The sequence below is a fragment of the Heterocephalus glaber genome, unplaced genomic scaffold (assembly GCF_053883595.1).
Source record: "Heterocephalus glaber isolate CG9 unplaced genomic scaffold, H.glaber_assembly_v1.0 deba00001538, whole genome shotgun sequence".
Lineage (NCBI taxonomy): Eukaryota > Metazoa > Chordata > Mammalia > Rodentia > Bathyergidae > Heterocephalus > Heterocephalus glaber.
In genome coordinates, this window is record NW_028258333.1 from 25,056,079 (window position 1) to 25,076,132 (window position 20,054).

Sequence of the window (20,054 nt, forward strand, 5' to 3'; positions counted from 1 at the left end):
GTCACTAGGATAAGTGTAACACCATTTTCTCTGTAGATTGCACAAGTTTACTGTTCTATAAATGGGAGCATTTTGTAGAAAAACATATGAATCCAATTTTACAGGTAAATTAGTGTAGTCCCCTATACAGTTGTATACAGTGAACATAAGCCCCTGTCAAATGAGCGAGTGGGGACAGAAATCCAGCCCATGCTTCTTTTTTCAAGACATGTCTCCTAGGCCATGGTTGCATCCACTGAAGCAAAAGGCATGTATTATAATTGGTGACTAATCATAGCTTGGTCCTAGCAACCAATCAAGCACATACAAATAGGCACTGCATAATTTGTTACCACAGCATATTACCAGAGGTCATTTAAATATACATTTAAATGCACCTCCAATAGTGCACCTTCCAAAATTCCTATCACAAGCAAGTTGGTGACCTGTAACCATGGTTCTATGAATTCACCCTATCACATTTCTTCATATGGTAGTTGGGGCTTCTACAGAAACAATGTAATAAGAGATGATTATATCCTAAGAGTGATATCATAATAATTATTCAATCAAACTGTTGAAATTTGTTTATTATAAAAGGAAGATATGAAAACCTTTTTTTCTGTACTTAAACAAACATAAAATCAATAATCCCAAGTAAGAGGTTATTTTGGAAGGGTTATGTAACTTGAAGGAGCCTGGTGCTCAAGAATAGCAAGCTGAATTAGAGGAGGAGGAAGCAATGGAATCTTCTCTGGGGATGCTTAGAGGTCTGAAGTCCTGGTAAACTTCAGAAGATGCCCACAATGGTACTTCGCTTAATCTAATTTCATTCTAAACCTCTGGGTAACTAATCCTCTAGAACTATTCGTATGTTTATTAGACTTAATCCAGTTTGGCTCTTGGCTTATAAATGAGACCAAGAGAGGAGAAGGGAGAACAGTTTTCTAATGAGGTAATGGGCAAGTGTTGGAAGAAACCAGCAAGAAGATTAACGTACATGCCTCATCACGTGAGAAGGAAAGTGGCTGGTGTGGAACCAGCTGAGGCAGAAGCAGTGAGTGTGTGCGCCGCTCATCAAGTTCTTAGGTGGGAGATCAGGTAAGGCCTGTAGAACGTGCTAGAATAGGAAAAGGATGGGGAGCAACATCCTGGAGCTTCTATTCTTGAAAGGATCATTCTCTAGATGTTGTCTTTGTCAGAGATCAAGAATAGACTATGACAATGGTCCAAAGTGGTAGCAAATGAAGTGATGAGAAGTGGTCATATTCTGGACTTTTTTTATAGGCAGAATGGTCCAAATTACTGGCACTTTCAGCCTGATGGATTGATTGACCATAGAAGCATCAAAGTTTAAGAGGAAGCTCCTTGGCCTGGGTATATGTATGGGCAATGTAGGGTGCGTCTTTAACTTTGGGGTCTGTTGCTCTCTCAATTCTAGTGAAATAACTGCAGCAGGCCAGACAAAGGAGACAGAGGAGACAACTGGCCTCTGGATCTGGGTAGCCATTGATATGATGGCTGTCGTTAAACAAATACTTGTTATCAAGGCACAATGCTGAGTCTTGAGAAGAACATTTCCCAGCTCATAAAGGTTACAATCTACCAGATCGCTTTCTTGAGATGAGTAGAATTTTCCAACATGGAAAACTTATCTCACTTCCATTCAATTTTTTATAATGTCACCCTCTTGTCAAAAGTTTCCCTTCCTTGAGGACTGTTTGTTTGTTCTATTAGGGAACACAACTAGCCTGTTTAATGCACTTCCATATACGGTACCTGTCTCTTTAATGGTCTGTGTTTCTCTAATCCACTTTCACTTGGGTCCCCAGGCTGTCTTCTTCATGAGGGCTCCTTGGTTTTCCACCTTGGATTTCTAGGCCCTTTACTAAGACAGCTTTTCTGTAATAGCATGGTGCTAGAATATGCTTTCTATATGCCTCACACACCTCACTTACTACACTGCAGATTCCTTGAGTTCGAACCTCACCTGCCCATCTTTACTTTGTCCATGGCACCTAGCACATCATTGATAATCAGGAAGTGACAAAAGGAAGAAAGGATACACTTACCCAAGGGAAAGAAAGCAAAAATACAAGTGCAAGGACCAGGCAGTTCAATAGGTATAGAAAGTAAGAGAATTCAGAGAAAAGATAGAGCAGGAGTAGTGCTGGCATGGAGAGATCAGGCAGAGAAAGAACACGTGTTCATGCAGAGATTGGCAGAGATGCCTGGACAGTGACTCTGCAAGGACAGGGCACCAGCAGCAGAATAGGGCTTTGTGTTAGGAGCCAAGGGCAGTTTGCAGCCCAATTAGCTGCTGTTTCTCTTGGGTGAATTAGTTATCCAAGCCATCACTACTTCTCAGGGCCTCGGGGCAGGGAACAGAAATGGCTCCAGGTTTTACACACTGGCAAGGCTAAAGGAGCAGGCAACAGAGTGCAGCTTTCAAGCCAGACTCTGTCAGTGGCATCCAGAGAGCAGCCTGCTGCTGCTATTGCAATCACCCCCTGTGCTGTCCCTGCTGCTTTGCCTTGCAGGGCAGGAGCTGTGGCCTGTTCTCCCCATAATCACATCTCCTGGCCTTGCTCGGCCAGAAGACAGCTTCTGCTTCTCCTCTGCCCTCCAAATCTCAGGCAAGGGGAGCCCCTCGACCCCCTAAAATTATTATTTTTTTCAATCCTGAAGCAGAGCTCCAGCAGTGATGAGGCCTGCTAGAGCCACTTCCAGCTTTCCAACCTCTCCATGTAGAAAGAGAGAGACAGGGCTGAGCCATGGCATCTCAGTGGCTGCTGAAGGGTGACAGCCCCTCCTGTGTTCCTCCCTACTGGGTAGAGCTGGGTGCACCTGGAGCTGCCACTAAGAATGAACTCCTCCAGGAAGCCTTTCCTGTCTCCCTCCTCAGAAATCTCAGAGCCTATCCCTGCTCCTTTGCAATTCCCTAGCTCTGTTCTTAACTATGCTAGTTGTTACATTATCTTGTGTTTTATGAGAGAATTGAGAATGCATTGCTGTGATTCTCTCTCAGATTGCACATTCCTCAAAACATAAAAAGGGTTGGAATAGGTTGTAGTCACAGAAAGTACTCTATTATTTTTGTTTCAGTTTATCTCTTTGCTAAATCCTAGTGATACTGTGGGTGCTCAATCTCTGCTTAATGAATAGATTCATTTATTTATCTCAATGTTCTGTTTTATTAGGCAGTAACTCCTTCTAGGGTCCACTCCCCAACTGTTCTAGTCTGTTCAAACATCTATAACAAAACATCGTAAACTGGAAGGCTTAAAAACAACAGAAATGTATTTCTCACAGTTCTGGAGGCCCAGGATTAGGGCACTGGCATGATTGGAATCTGGTGCAGGCCCTTTTATGGGTTGCAGACTGCCATTTCCTTGATGCACCCGCATGGAATGAAAAGGGGGTGAAAGAGCTCTCCCGGATCCCTTTTTAAAGTCATTAATCCACCTCACGAGTGCTCCATCTTCAAGTCCTAATCACTGCCCAAAGCCTACCTCTTAATCACATTGGGAGTTAGATTTCAGCATGGAAATTTGAGATGGATACAATGTTTGGCTCATAGCACCAATACATGCACAAACACACACACACACTCTCACATATGTGCACACACATTCACAGACTCCCATGGCATCATTCCTCCTGCCCTCAATTACATGTTTTTGGGGAAATAGGGCAATCTCTATCAACAAAAAAAGTGGAGACATCTGTTTTGGTGAAATTTGATGTTTAATTATCACTAGGTAACCAAAAAGTTATCAGACCACACTATTCCAAGGAATGACTATGTCTAAGACGCCGGGGTTTGGTTCACTGATTAGAATCTACACTCAGCACTGTGCCGTACTCTGTGTTTTGGGGAGTGTTGCTGAGGATTAATGAGGATTGACTGAGCTCAACACCCATTCCTTTGTCTCACAGCAAAACCTGGATTTGGCTGCTATGATTTCTGATTAGTTGCCATTCCACACTTTTATATAACTGCTTTCTTTATCCTTAAATAGGTATGAATACCGTAAGTGGTATGAATAAGGCACGCTCTGAAGGTTCACTTATCTTGGCACAGGCTTTCTTCTCATTATTTTGGGGTGTGGCTTCCTAGGACAGTCTTCAAGTCATCCTCACAGGGTGAGGAAAGCAAAGAGAGGCTGGGAGGAGCAGGATTGCCTTTCTGTTGGGCAAGTCTGTGATCATGGGCTTGTGTGTCAGGACCTTTGCACAGCTGCTTGTCCAGAGGAAGCGGCGTGGGCTCCGTTTGCTTACAAGTATTTTCTCAGTGTGATAAGATGCAATAAAATATCCTGGACACCTGGATTTGGAGGCCAAGCCCAGTCAACTGGATCGTTATCTCTCTGGCCAAGGAATCTGACTTGTCGGTGTGTTAGTTCCAGCTGGAGGCAGGCATCAGCTGTGTTCATGGTCTCCTGATACTGACTCTTTCTGATAATCAACAAGTCTAGAGCAAGATGAGCCTATGGGGAAGGGCTGCTTTGTGGACAAGGCTTGCCTTTGGAAGAGCCTGTGTCCGAGTGGGGAAGGTGGCAGCAGTGAGGTCCAGACAAGTCTCCGGCGTTCCCCAGCAAGCCAAACGCTTTTCCTACCTCTCCTCTTCTCCTCGGTGATACCCTCTCATTTGGCCTCTCATCACAATGCAAATGTCTGGGCAGGGGGGCTTTGGCATCTTCATTCTCTCTTGTTCCCTTCAAGTTTTGAAGTTTCTCCAGGGCCTTTCTGGAGTGAGCATTTACTTCCTTGGCTGAAAAAGAACACAGCTTCCTAGGAGCCAAGTGAGACCCGTGTTAGGGATACTAAGGAGGGCACAAGATGGAGAGAGGGCCTTTCCTTTGAGAACTCAGTCCCATGGCAACCTAGCAGGATGTCTCTGCTCTGAGCTGCCCTTCTCTGGCAGAGCTTCTGTACTTTTTGCTTTGAATTATTCATCAGTTCTTGCAGAGAAGCAAAAGACAGAGTCATTTCAGCTCTTCCAGAACTGACTGTCCTACTCTTTGACCTCAAGAGATCTTAAAATTCACCAGGAGCTCTTTGGAAGGGGGCGGTAAAGGGCTCTATCATCCTTCTTCCCCTTTGAAAATGGCCCAGTCTTGCTGAGTAGGGATCTTTGAGGAATAGACAGTGTCCCAGATGTACCACTGAACAGCCTTTAGAACTTGACAAGTACCAGAGATCAGGTCATAATTCTTGTCATGACCTGGTCCACCTTCAGTATCCAAACTTTCCTTCCTGACAATCTCCACTCTCCTGGTTCTTGGCAGCCCAACTTCACCTAAGAAAAGAAAAATGGAGAAGAAGCAACAAGAATTTTCTCCCCTCACCACTGAACTTAAGCCGCTACTAATCCCACACCACTTTCTTTCAACCCAAGGCCTTGAATCCTACTGTGCCAGGGAAATATAATCCAACAGTGGGAGGCTGTTTTAATCTCACACCCTTGCCTTGCTCTATCTCCCTTCCAGACTCAAGAAATCTTTCCTCTTAAAACATTGCTGTCTCTAAATATGCTTGGATCTTCTCCCTCTGCCTGAAAATGCTGCCCCTTCACTAATATCTCACTGGCTTGTATGCAGTCCTCTTAAAGAGAGACAGTGTGGTGTGGTGGATAAGGAGGAGCAGCCTGGGAATTAATGCAGCTGGTGCCACCCACCATCTGGGTGGCCTGGGCAGTAGTAAAGGGCTGCCCAAGGAGTAGGAGGCATTAGTAACCTCTAGCAATCTGAGATCGAACAGTGCCCAGAAACCTCACTAATAGGTGCACATTACCAAGATAGTGAAACATAAACCAAATTCTGCCAAAAATACAAATATCTATTGGTAAGCAAACACAAGCTATCACTCAGAATCTGTTTTTATAAGCTTGATTTCCCTCCTCTCTGTCATCAAGCATTCCAGAACACACCTTTCATGTAAGAGCCACTTCAAGAAAGATAGAACGATGTAATGGAGTCAGAACCAGTCCAGCCAGACTGGGGAAAAGTGATGGGGTGGCTCCTGTAGGTTGTGGATTCCTGATTGGTAGACTTCAAATGTTAATTACCCACTCCAAGGGCTAAAGTTAAACTATATATATGAAGGTGATGATACTGAGGTTTAAGCCAAAATATCTTAAAGTAAATTAGCATGCAGAATAACAGTAAATGAATTCGCTTCCTTGTGCTTCAGTTTCTTTATTCTAAAAAATTGCAATAATACTGGTCTCTATTTTATAGGGCTGTTGGAAGGATTAAATGAGCTAGTTAATATATAGAAAGCATTTTAAATAGTGGTAGGCACATCATAAACACTTCATAAATTTATTCTTTTTGTTCTCTGAACTTACTCACACCACTCATCTATAGAACTCTTCCTTAGACCTTTCTTAACTTTCCATTGATGTATACCTTCTTTGCTGATAAACTTCAAAGACTACACTTTATGTCTCCACATAAACAACTTGAGTCCAATGTTCTACTTACTACTACATTTTCATCTTAATTTTTCAAACATTTATTAAGTTCTTATAAGAAGTGCTAGCCTCTTGAACTAGGTGCTGGAGAGTCTTTCAGGAAATACATAGATGTCCTCTGATTTCTGATTAAGTTGGTCTCTGATTTCCAAGAGTTTTCTAACTTTACAATGATGTAAAAGCTGATTTGGTAGAAGATGTACTTCAAATTTCTATCTTTGATCTTCCCCAGGCCTGGTGATAGGATATGTGGTCCTAAACATGTATCCTTATTTTTTAAAAATATAGCAAAACAGGCCAGGGATTTAGCTCAGTGTTTCTGCCACCTGTCTCACAAGCGCAAGGAGCTGAGTTCGATCCCCAGTATCAAAAAATAAAAGTTAAAAAAATTTAAAAAATAAAAATATAGCAAAAGATTTATTGGTAAATTTTAGGCATACATAATGGTAACATTCATCATAGGGAATTTTCACTTGTACATGTATCTTTAATAAATTGAATTTTAAACAAACATGGGTTAAAACAGTAAAAAGTAACCCATTGAAAGATTTTGTTTTAATATGAAACTTGCCTTGAATTAGAGCAAACAATGGCTTTATACTCTCACTTTGGAATACCAAGTTCTGCCCTCTGAATCCTTATAATACTGTCTTGGGCATAAATCTTGTTTCTCTAACAAGACTATAGCTCATGTGTGGTATGGAGTGTGTCATTCATTTCTGCTATGTCCCTCAGGGATAGGTGCACAGTAGATAGATCTTTTATCAACTGGGTGTGAGACTTTGGACAGCTCACAGTATCCTTCTTCCTCTGCCATCTGAAAAGGAGTGCTCAAGCCATCTTGGCAGAGAGAAGGACACATATCCATCTTGTCACTGCTACTTTCCCAGGGCCATGTAGCTAGTGTCCTACAAACACCACTGAGGAATAGGCACATGCACTATGTAATCTTAAGGCCCCCATCCTAGATGTGCTGTCACATCCCTCAATGTTTGGAGGGTATTTTTAGTCACAGAAGATTGGGGTCACAATTGCAACCCAGGAGATGAGAGCACTTATTCCTGAATGTTCCTGGTTGGTCACTTTCAGTCTCAATGGAGTCTGCAGCTGGTGCCTCTGCCCCACTCAGCTGTTCCAGCCTCACTTGCTCCTGTCCCTGAGTGACCTGCTCCCAGTTCCAGCCAAGGAACCTGACACTTTCCAGTGTGGAGTACAATATAATTAAAAACCCCTAGGACACACATGCCACAGTAGGCTATTTGTATCATTGAAAGCTCTAAAGATTTGCCATCCCTGCCCTACTGTCTTCCTGTCTTCTCGGCCTCAAAGACTATCCCTGTGCGGGGTGATAGAGAGCCGGGAAGCTGGTGAACAACAGTCCATGCTCTGTCCCGTGTACTTGGGGGGAAGTGATGCATCATGTATTTTCATGGCCATGTCAATAGTCAGTGAGCAAAGGGACCTGGGCAGTGTGGTGCAGCACAGTCTTCCTCCGGCTCTGCCAGCTTTAAATAAGTTTTATTACACTATAGTTCTAATAGTTCTAATTTGAGTATTCTTGCTAATCTCTTACTATGCTTAATTTAAAAATGAAAGTTTACCAGAACTATATATGTATAGGAAAAATCATAATATACAGGGTTTGGTACTACTCAAGGTTTCAGATATCCACTAGAGGGGATCCACTGGATGGATATTTACTGTAGTAGAAATTAAAAGTGAAAAATCTTCAAGGCATGAGAGCATACACGCACACACGTGCACACACACACACACACACTAGCCCTATTTGTCATGTGCTATAGTTTGGGTCTAGACTGTCTCCCCAAGGCACTTGTGTTAAAGGGTTGTCCTCAGTTCAGCACTATTAAAAGGTGATGGAAACCCTTTAGGAAGTGAGGCCTGAAGGGAAGTCTTAGGTCATGGAGGTATGGAGGTGTGCCCTCAAAGGGAATTGTCGGAGACCCTCTCCCTCTCTCTCTCTCTCTCTCTCTCTCTCTCTCTCTCTCTCTCTCTCTCCCTTCCCTAGATGCCACAAGGTGGGCAGCCTTGCTCCACTAAGTGTTCCTGCTATGATGCGCTGTGTTGCCACAGGCCCACTCACCTTTCCTCTAGGCTATCTCAAGCATCTTGTTATAGTAGCACAAAGCTAGCTAACACATGATCCGAGCAAAGACACCATCATATGTCGTAGGATCTCTGCAAAATTCCACAGTGTGCTCACAAGATAATGGCCAATATGGAAAGATAATGGATAATACGTCTTCAAATCATGGAAATACCCTTGACCTGGCTGACCTTAGGCCTTTCCTTGAGGACTGCTGATCTAATGACCTGAAATATACTGTTATTCTTCTGTCAATCAAATGGCTTCAGATTTCATTAAAGAAAAAGCAGACGGAGATGACATTACTGTAATCTCAAGAGGCCTCATCATACTCTCAACTTTCTTTTTGACCTTCAGAACCATGGGGACTCCATGGCTATGGCTGCCTATTTGTTCCCATGTGCCCTGTTTGTTGTTGCCAACAGGGCCTTCCAGACGGCCTCAGACCATCCTCTCACCTGCCCCCTTCCAGCCAGGCCAGCTCTGGAGTCAACATTCAAGGTACACACAGTCCTTGTGAGAGCTAAGCATGACTGAGAAAACAACTTCTGGAGCACCTGGGAAGCTGATGTCCCATGGATGCCTTTCTTCTGACCCAGAGAACTCAAGAGTACTTTTTTGCCCAGCAGAATCTACTGGTCAAGCATCCTAAGCAAGGGGCCAGGAGTTGGGGAGAGGAAAACAAAATGGACCAACCAGGCAGCATTAGCAAGCAGAGGGCTGAGTGGTCTCCACACATGGGGCTTTCAAGATCCAGCATGCCTGGGAGTCTAGGGCATAGAGAATCAGATTCTATGCTCAGTATCTCCTAGCACCCGAGACAATGAAGGACCAGAGGATGACCTGTGTACCCTACATGTTCCAAAATGCTTTGCATAACACTACCTTTTAAACTAAATAGCAGCTTTTCCAAGATTTTAGCATTCCAAAAGTTCTGATTACCCCACCACCATATCCCTGCTCCATCGCCCACTTGTAGGATAAACCACAATGATGTATCATTGCCATCCAATGTAACACTGGTTTGTGCAAATACTGTGCAGAACGAAGGGTTTATACTCAGGGTCCACTTGCTTCATAGTCTCTTAGAATGCCAGGCAAGATGCCCTAACGGCAAGGCAGAGATAGCTCAGAGATAGCAGAACCCCACTAAGACGAGACTGCAGAGAGAGCTGGCACCTCTCTCCCAACACTTTCTTTCTAAACTTCATCTCCCACTTCCTAGTGCTACAAAATGGTTTGTTCTGGGACCTTCTAACATTTTTGGAAAAATAATGCATCCTCACACATTTTTAGATTAACATATATAATTTCTATTGAAATTTTAAATAATTAAAAAGGATATAAATTCTGGCACACTGACATACTCAATTAAATGTATTGAAAACTCCCCCTCATCTATTCGAAAAGCACACAAACAGGCTCTTTTTAACAGCCAAAAAATTTCCATCATTTTTTCTTCTTGAACTCATATTTCCATGCTATATTACCCATAGAATTTTATCTTAATATAAATACTTTTAAGATTGATAATCTTTTGCTGATCATTACATCACAATTCTCAGCAACAAAGTATATACTTCAATTAAAATTTTACATATTTTAATTTTACTAGATTCAATATTTATTATTATTATTAATATAAAATTGAAGAAGTTAAGATTTCCTGTCATAAAAACCTACATGTTAATAAATATTCTGGATGATTTATCATTAAAATTATTATAAGTGTATAACTGGATGAATTAAAATTATAATATAAAAATTTAAATAATCATTAAACATATAAAAGGAAATCAGCCTTCTTCAAAAGATTAGTTGATGTATCATGAATGAATATTGCTCACCCCTGGAATAAAACAACTTTGGGGAGGAGGTTACTGGGGATTGGATCCAGAGCCTTGAGCATGTTAGGCAAATACTCTAACACTGGACCACATCTCCAGGTCTTTTTCTTTTATTTGGAGACAAAGTCTCGCTAGGTTATCCTGACTGGTCTCAAACTTGTGATCCTCTCGCCTTAGCCTCCTGCATATCTGGGATTATAGGCAAGCACCACTGTGCCTGGTTTAGTGTGGTTTTTTGTTTGTTTGTTTGTTCGTTTTTTGAAACGGGGTCTCACTATATAGTTCAGGCTGGCTTTAAACTCACTATGTAGCTCAGACTGGTCTTGAACTTGCAGTGATCCTCCTGCCTTAGGCTCTCAAGTGCTGGCACTATAGGCATGCACCACCATGGCCTGCTCAGGTTTAGGATAAGACAATATTTTGTGAAAATTATCAGCAGAGCTCAGAGAAGCTATTGGGCCACTAAATCTGCAGAATCATTGAAGCAAACAGACTATACCTAAATTTAAAACAACATGTAATAATCACTTGGCAAAAGTTCAAAGAAATATTTTCCCTGTAGTTTGATTAAATGCTTACAAAAGCACTCCCAATTTGAAACTAGTCTTAATCTTTAACCTCTTCCTACTTGAAATCAGTGTCAAATACTTGAGACCTGGGCATTAGTATTTCCAATTAACCATTTATTTGTTTGAGAATCTGAAGAGTTTTTCTCTGGTAGACTTTCTTTTTGAAATCTTTCAGGCCTATTGCAAAATGAAAGATGGAGAATGAAAAGGAACATGATACCCAAGATGTGTCCACAGGGTGACTGGTTTTAGGGAAGGGCACATATGGAAACTAAGATCTGGAATTTGATTATTTTCAAATTAACTACTCTAATATCCATTTCCTTCAAGCTCAAGATGTAAAGCCCAAATCTTAACAAGACAAGTAGAATGGTCTTCTTCCAAGTCCTCATTTATTCTCCTTCCTTTCTCTCCATGCTCGGTCTTCCAGGCACAATGCTCCTTCTCTGGGAGCTCATTCCTGAGTTTCAGATTGCTGCATAATAAGATGTCCATGCTAAAATTCTAAGTCTCGATAAGTCATTTACGAATGAGAAGAAGGCAACTTCTAAAGGCCTTGCCTCTTGCTTGTGGAGTAGGTGAGGATACTCCTATTCACTTACCTCCAGCATCCTTCCTATTTTTTTTTCTCATCTCAAATCTTTTCAATATCTCAAGGTTGCTACGCATAATCAGGTGTAAATGCTTAAATTGCCAACTAGAAAAGTCTCCCAATACAACTTCATTTTTCTAGGCAAAGTAAACCTGGGTCCATAGATCAGAAGACTCTCCAATGCCCAGTTTCTAGAGGGAAAGATAAAGGAACAAAAACGGGGTTTCTTAGGAGTGGTCATGATGATGCTACAGGCCTCAATAGGTGAGCAGTTTAGGTATTTAGGGTTAAGAAATCCTTCTGGTGTTGACCTGCACCCCTTACATTCACTTCTCAATTGTTTCTTCTACTTAAGCATTGTCAGAGCAGAGCAGAAGTAGTAGATTTTAAAAGGGAAAAGGAGGAAGGTAAAATGATTCCTGTCTTCCATTCTATTTCCCATGACAAAGGAACCACCCTACACAATATCTCTAAGCAAGATACTATTTCCCTGACATTTTCATAGCTTTTTGTTCAAACTTCTCCTATCCCATTTCCCCACACTGCTTCTTTCCTCCCTCCCAGTGCAGGAATTTTTAGGTTAAGGGACCTCTTCCATGGGCAAGCTGAGAAGAGAAACACACAACTACCTGGATCCCCTGAGGTTACCTTGACTCAGGAATCCAGGGGTTCCTCCTTCTTCAGGTCTTAGCCTGACAATTCAAGAAGTGTCAAGACCTTTCTGGAAGTGGAGCCAATTGACCCATTTGATCTGGGATGAGTGATCTGTTGAATAATTCCACAGCTGTGAAAGAATGCATTCATTTATAATTGTATCAAGTTGTAGTTTATAGCACACTTAATAAGGTAATTAACTATATTATAGCATATTATTGCTTAACAGAATCTTTAATGACTTCTGTGGACTAACAAGACATGTACTGAGTGTGATGTCAGTATTACTGTCTTCATTTTACACATGAAAAATGCGAAATTTGCCCAAATTAACAGCCTACTAATTGAAAAGTATTATGGTTTAGATCAAAAATGACCCCCAAACTCACGCAATCAGAGGTAGAGCTTTTGGAAAGTGATTGTATTGTGGAGGCACTGTAGCTAACCTGTTGTTAGGAGGTGGGCCTGGTTAGAGGTGGATCCTTGAGGATGTGACTTGGAAGTGTTTATCTTCCTTTTCTCTGTTTCCTGGCAGCCATTGCATGAGCAGCTTTTCATCTACCATGCCCTTCTGCCATGCTATTTTTGCATTGGAACTAGCTGATTATGGCCTGAAACCTCTAAAAACCATGAGCCCAAATAAACCTCTCCTCCTTTAAGCTACAGGTACTGTGTTAGATACTGTATCTTAGCAACAAGGAAAGTGACTAAAACAAAACGTGGCCCTAGGGCAAAGCCCAAGTGTCCTTTGACCCATTCAGGTTGAGTGTGCTTGATCAATCCAGGGCAAGACTTCCTTTTGCTGGAGTTTCTTCTACTTTTCTAACAATTGAAGGAACATTGAAATGATACATACTAACATTTATATTTGAATTTTCTACCTACAAGACTGAAAACTCCTTAGGAGCAGAATCCTGCTCCAATCTGATTCATCTTTAGATCCACCATAATTTCTTTGTGCTGCATAAGTAGCATGAACTTAGTATATATTACACATTTGTGAATAATGTACAATTATCCCCTTTTTAAATAAAAGGCATATGACACCTTGATTGCTGGGCATTATTCCCCAATATTTGACATATTTAATGTGTTCTGACATACAATTTCAAGCTACATGTAACAGCTTTCAGGAATATTCTCTGATTACTCTGGGCTAACTATAAAGCAAATCTATGGATATCAAAAGAAAAGAACAAAGCAAAAATCATGTCATATTACTACATCTCTAGTGCTCATACCTTAGAGTCATACCATTTGTTTATCAAGTAGGAAAACAAAAACTAATAGTGTAAATAAACACTTGATTTTTTTTGAATAAATTACATTCACTGAATAAAATTTTGGATTCCTGACAAACAGGATATCTGAGAGAATCAGAGATTACTAAATTAAGAAAATGTGGAAAGCTACATTGGTAAGGAATGTGGGCCATTGAAAAAATGTAGGGTACAATGACTGCTTTTCTTTCTTTTTTTTTTTTTTCCATTCCTCACAGCACATTTATTTCAGTAATTCCATTATGTCGGTTCTTAGCATGAGCATAGTGTTACACAATTTTCTTACATATAATCACATCCAAAACAAGTTCTAAAATTTAAATTGTAAACATTCTCATCATATGTAGAAATATTTTAATTGGTGTATTAAGTTTTGCTAACTGATAAATGTGGAATATAATATAAATGAGAAAGCCTATTCTAAATTGTGCAGTATCTTTTATTAATTACATTTCTACAATATTAAATAAAGTAAGAGGCAAACCTGTCCTGTAAGGATGTCAAATTTTAGGTAAAACATTAAAAAGAAACAAATCTGTTAACAAAAGGATGTCTTGCAATAAAGAACATTAGATTTTTAAAATCTATTATGATACAAAAATGTAAAGGGTAAATAGCATCTTTGTTGACAAAGTAGGAGGTAGCATGGATGCACTGCTTTATTGCCTGAGAAATGCAATTGGAGTAAAGAATATTTCCTTACCACAAATAATTTCCAGGACTATGTACATATTTCTTTTAGAAATACTTGTTTAAACAAATCCCCCTCCACTTTTTAGTATAAAAAAAACCGTTCCATGTGATTTTAGAAAAACACTTACACATCTAGATAGAATATTACTCTGCCCTATTTGAGTGAACAGTCTCAAACTATGAAGTACATGATATTTAATGCCCTAAGTTGAGTAATTTAGTTAGCAATTCCTGGTATTATACAAAACACTAAATACATACAAACAAAATATATAATATTTTATTTTTCTATGCAAGTCTTATGGGGAATAAACAGAGCCTTGATTCTGGTACAATGCCTGCTTTTCATAAATTTGAAATCTTTTTTGGTCAACTAAAAATGCACAATGATAATTAACAAGACCCATTTTGGTGTCTCAAATCAAATAAGTGTTCCACTAGGTCCTGGTAAGAAAGGATTGCAGATGGTATTGAGATGTGTACTGAGCTTTGAAAAAAATGTTTAGAATTTAGGGAAGGGGAAAAAAGCATATTAAAGAGGGCTTAAATTTAAGTATCTGGGAAGGAATCTAGGAAGAGGGAGAACCTGACTTCACACAGATGCCATTTTCCCACTGCCACACACCCATCCCTTTGCCCCTGTGTGAGTCTTGGCTCTCCTCTCACCTTTACTCGTTATGCTAAATTTTACCATTTTTCTTCCTGTTGCTATTCTTTCTCAGCCTAATGGGAGACAGAAATTAGCTGTCCATGGCAGAGACTTCTGGTCAACATGCTCTTTTTTGTTCTTTCTTAGAAATAAAACTAAATGCTGATCATTAGGGTATAAACAGAAGTGGTGTGCATTTTCTGTAAAATGTCTATAAGGGGAAGTGGCTTATTTCATCCCCACCAAAATCTCCTTTCTGCTAACTAGAATGCATAGCATAAGGTCAAAGGTAGTTGCTGCTGAGAATAATAGAGCTCTTAGATTTACAAAGCAGTAATCTGACAACAGGAGTGCCTGAGAAGGCCTGGACTATCTTCAGACTTCTTTTATGTGAAATAGAGAAAAGCTACTGTTAATTTTTTTCTTTTACAGCTGGATTTAATGATAATTTTACACTCTAGTTCTGGAACCAAATTCACAAAAGGAAAATTAGTTTTGGTAAATTTACAGTAGATTATTGAGGTCCCCTATTATAATTGTGTTAGTGCTTATTTGATTATTGATGTTTGTTAATAGTTGTTTTATATAGTTCAGTGTGCCAATATTTGGTGCATATACATTTATGATTGTTATCTCTTCCTCATAGAATTTTCTCTTAACAATTATGTAGTGACCTTCTTTGTCCCTCTTGATCAATCTCAGCTTGAAGTTCATTTTGTCTGCAAATAGAATAGCTATCCCTGCTTTTATCTGGATTCCTGTTGCATGAAGTATTGTTTTCCATCCTTTGACTTTCAGTCTATGAATTTCTTTTTGAGTTAAATGTGTTTCTTATATGCAGCATATTGTTGGATCTTGTTTCTTGATTCATTCTGCCAATCTGTTTCTTTTGCTTGGTGAATTGAATTTACATTGATGGTTATAACTGATATGTATTGGCTTATCCTTGTCCAATTATTTTCCTGTTGGTTCCCTGTCTTTCTCCTCTATTTAATTGCTTGCCTTGCCTTGTCTTTCTATTCATGCTCTTGGAATTGTTAGTCTTTGTTATCTTTTTCTAAAATATCCTTCAGAATATTTTGGAGAGCTGGTTTGTTGGTCATGAATTTCTTCAGTTGTTTTTTGTCATGGAAGTAACTTATTACAAAAGGAAAAATGATTATGCTACTTAGAAATTTTAAAAATGCAAATAAAAACCACTGCAAATAAAAACTATTTTATGTGCTAAATTCCAAAAGGAAATAAAAATCTGATAAAACTCAATGACAATAAAGCTGAAAAACTGGATGGATGGTAATGTTATAAATTCATGTATTAGTTGATGTAAGTCTTGTATAAAACACTGGCCATTTACTTCAATTGCCTCAAATACATTTCTGCTGATACCAGAAATCTAATTCACAGATTATGAAATATATCATAATTGATAAACTCAAATATAAAAATTTATAAAGATGTAATAGTAAGGTTATTCTAACGGCAGAAAACCAAAACTACTTAAATGTGGCACTATAGGGGAATGATAAATGGTGACCTATTAAACTGATGGGAAATTATGAACTGATTTAAATAATACATGAAAAATACTGTGAAATAACTTGCAAAGATATTCATAAAATAATGTTAAATGTAAAAGCATTTCAGAAAGCTGAATCCAGATTGGGATCATAGCTGTCAAATTCTGACAGTTTTCCCAACCCCCTAATCTCATTTTATCCATCCACACATCAGTGACAATTGATTGTCCTAGGTTAGTTCATTCCTAGTCCATTAATATGTTATTGCTCTTGCAGAAACATTCTCTTGGTATTTCTTTGCTTTTTCTTTTCCTTTCTTTCTTTTCTTTTGAACCTTACTGGTTCTTAAATTTGAAGTTCTGAGTTTCAGAAGGTGGTTCCTATTAGAACATCTCAGGTAGCCCAAAGGGTGTCTAAAAATCTTAAGGTCTTTCAAGATCACACATGCCCAAAAAACAGAGAAATCAGTGTCAGAAAGAATTACACATGTGACTTGGAAGCATGTGGTGGCTTGAGTGAAAATAATAGAAGATCCACATTTTAAAGAGAGTCTTATTGAAAAAAATACCTAGGCAGCATGGTATTAAAAGATCTGAGGTTTCACAATGAAAAATAGCCTTTGGGGTCCTGATTTTGATGATGATGATGATGATGATGATGATGATGATGATGATGATTTTGAGAAGTAGACTCAGAGATCTATTCAGCTACTAACATGAGCTATTTCTTATAGAAGAGGAAACCTGTCTCAGGCAACCTCTTTAGATGGCAAAGCCAAAAGTGGAGTGAGAGAGCTCATAGTGATAGAAAACAGTGGACTGAGGAGCCACCCCAGTGAACAGAGCTATACCTGAGTAGGGAACCTGGCAGCATGTGCCCAGCAGGACTACAGAATTCTTATGAATGCCTAACTGCTGACTGTGCCTTCCTTTAATTGCCTCTTAAAGTAGAAGTATTTATTAATATTCTCCTGTCCCTGACTCACATTGTTGAGCATGTGCAAAGCATACAACTTGTATCTTCAGGGTCTTTGAATCCTGATGAGGTGCAGCCAAAGAATGAGGGCCTCATCTTCTTTGGGACTAGATAGAAATCACAGGGTCCTGAACTTTGAGCCTAATGCTATAATTGAATTTAATGTGTGTGAGTCCTAGAGCTAGTGCATATATTTTTTATATAAAGGTGCCATGAATAATTGGAATTAGAGGGAAGACTGGTCTAATTTTGTAGGGATGGTTGTCACTTACATAAATAAATAAATAAATAATAAATAAAATTGGGAATATATTCAGGCTAAACATTTCTGTACAACAAAAGTATATTCTAGATATTAATCCTCTGTCTGAGGAGAAGCTGGTAAAATTTTTCCCCATTCTGTAGGTTGTCTTTTCACTCCACTTATTGATTCTTCTGTTTTGCAGAAATTTTTAGCCTGATATAATCCCATTTGTTGGTTCTTGTTGCAATTTCTCATGCGATCGAGGTTTTAAGAAAACTTTTCCTACACCTATATCTTCAGGTGTTTTTTTCTATCTTACCTTCCAGAAGGTTTATTGTTTCTGTTTTATGGTTTAGATCTTTGATCCATTTTGATTTTAATTTAGTATATAGTGAGAGATAAAGGTCCAGTTTAGTTCTTTTGCAAAGAGATAACCAGTTTTCCCAATACCATCTATTGAATAGGCTGTCTTTCCTCCAACATATGCTTTTGGCCTCTTTGTCAAAGATCAAATAGTTGAATACATCTGGAGAGGCTTCCAAATTCTCTGTTCTGTTCCACTGATCCATATGTCTGTTTTGGTTCCAATACCATGCCAATTTATTATTTTTTTTGGTACCAGAGACCGAACTCAGGTCCTTGAGCCTGCACAGCAGGCGGCGAAACCACTGAGCTAAATCCCTGCCCTACCATGACATTTTTATCACTGTTGCTTTGTAGTATAGCTTGAGGTCAGGTTTTGCTATGCTACCTGCTTTGCTCTTATTGCCCGAAATTACTTTTACTATTCTGGGTCTCCTCTGGCTCCATATGAATTTTAGGATTGTTTTCTCTGGATCTATAAAGTATGTTGGTATTTTTATTGGGACTCATTGAATTTATGTAACAGTTTTGGAAGTATAGCAATTTTGGCAATATTGGTTCTGCCTATCCAGAAGCAGGGGACATCTTTCCATTTTCTGATGTCCTCTTCGATCTTCTTCTTCAGAATACTGCAGTTTTCTTTGTTGAGATCTTCACCTCCTTGATATTTCATTTTTCTTGGAGATCCTGTGAATGTTGCTATTTTCAGAATTTACTTCTCATTGCGTTCATTCTTGGTATACACAAATGCTAATGATTTTTGTGTGTTGATCATGTATCCTGCTAGTTTGCTGAAGTTGCTTATTAGTTTTCAGAGTTTTTTGGTGGAGTTCTTTGAGTCTTCTATGTAGTGTATCATGTCATCTGCAAAAATATGATAATTTGAATTCTTCCTTTCCTATATGTATCCCTTTTATTTCTTTCTCTTGCAGAATTACTCTGACCAATATTTCAAGTTGTATGTTGAATAGAAGAGGTGATAGTGGACATCCTATCCACAAAGGACATCTTGTTCCTGAATTTAGGGGGAGTGCTTTCAGTTTTTCCCCATTTAGTATATTGCTGACTATTGGTTTGTCATAAATAGCCTTTATCATGTTCAGGCATGGTCCTTCAATAACTATTTTCCTCAGTGTTTTTATCATGAAGAAGTGCTGCATTTTGCCAAAAGCCTTTTCTGTATCTATTAATATGATTGTGTGGCTTTTGACTTTGCTCTTGTTTATATGATGTGTTACATTTATTGACATGTATGTGGAACCATCCTTGCATCTCTGAGATGAAACCTTCTTGATTATGATGTACCATTTTTTGGATAATGTGCTCCAGTCTATTTGCTAATATCTTGTTGAGGATTTTTTCATCTATGCGCATTAGAGAGATTGGTTTATAGTTCTCTTTTTTGGTTGGGTTTTTATCCAGTTTGAGGATGAGGGTGATACTGGTTTTCATAGATAAATTTAGGAGCACTTCTTCCCTTTCAGTTTCTTTGAAGAGCTTGGGTATTGGTGATTGGCAATATGTTGGTATATATGTTTATTAATGTTATTTCTTCTTGTAGTTTTCCCTTATCTAATATGTAGTGACCTTCTTTGTCTCTACTAATCAGTTTTAACTTGAAGTTTAACATTTAGAATTGCTACTTTTGCTTGCTTTCAGTGTCCTGGTTCATTGAAAGTTGTTTTCCACCCTTTAATTTTTAGTCTATGAATATCTTTATGGATTAAACGAGTTTCTTGAATACAACAGATTGTTGGATTCTCTTTTTAAAATCCAGTCTTTTTTGTTTCCCTTAAAAAAAAATAGTAACACCTTGTTATGCAGTTTAGGCTGGGCTTGAACTCACTATGTACCCAGGTTGGCCTTGAACTTGCATTGAACCTCTTGCCTCAGGTTCATAAGTGCTCGAATTATAGGTGTGTGCCAACATGCTCAGCTTTCCATCTATTTTGAAAGACAGCTTTGTTGGCTAAATAGTCTAGGTTGGAAGTTATTTGCTTTTAGGCTTGAAATACTTCATTGCAAGCTCTTCTGGCCTTCAGGTTTTGTGTTGAGAAGTGTGCCATGATATTAATTGGTTGACCTTTATATGTGACTTTTTTGTTTT

The 20,054-nt window shown here is 39.1% G+C and overlaps 1 long non-coding RNA gene across 1 annotated transcript in view; it reads right to left on the reverse strand.

The window, feature by feature from the left end:
- Positions 1-516: 516 nt before the first annotated feature.
- Positions 517-20,054, reverse strand: part of LOC110350103 (uncharacterized) — a 181,580-nt gene continuing 162,042 nt past the window's right edge. Inside the window, exons 2-3 of the long non-coding RNA XR_015442248.1 lie at positions 12,221-12,356; positions 517-5,281 (exon numbers count right to left, since the gene is read on the reverse strand). This is a non-coding gene — a long non-coding RNA (uncharacterized LOC110350103). The remainder of the gene's footprint in view (positions 5,282-12,220; positions 12,357-20,054) is intronic.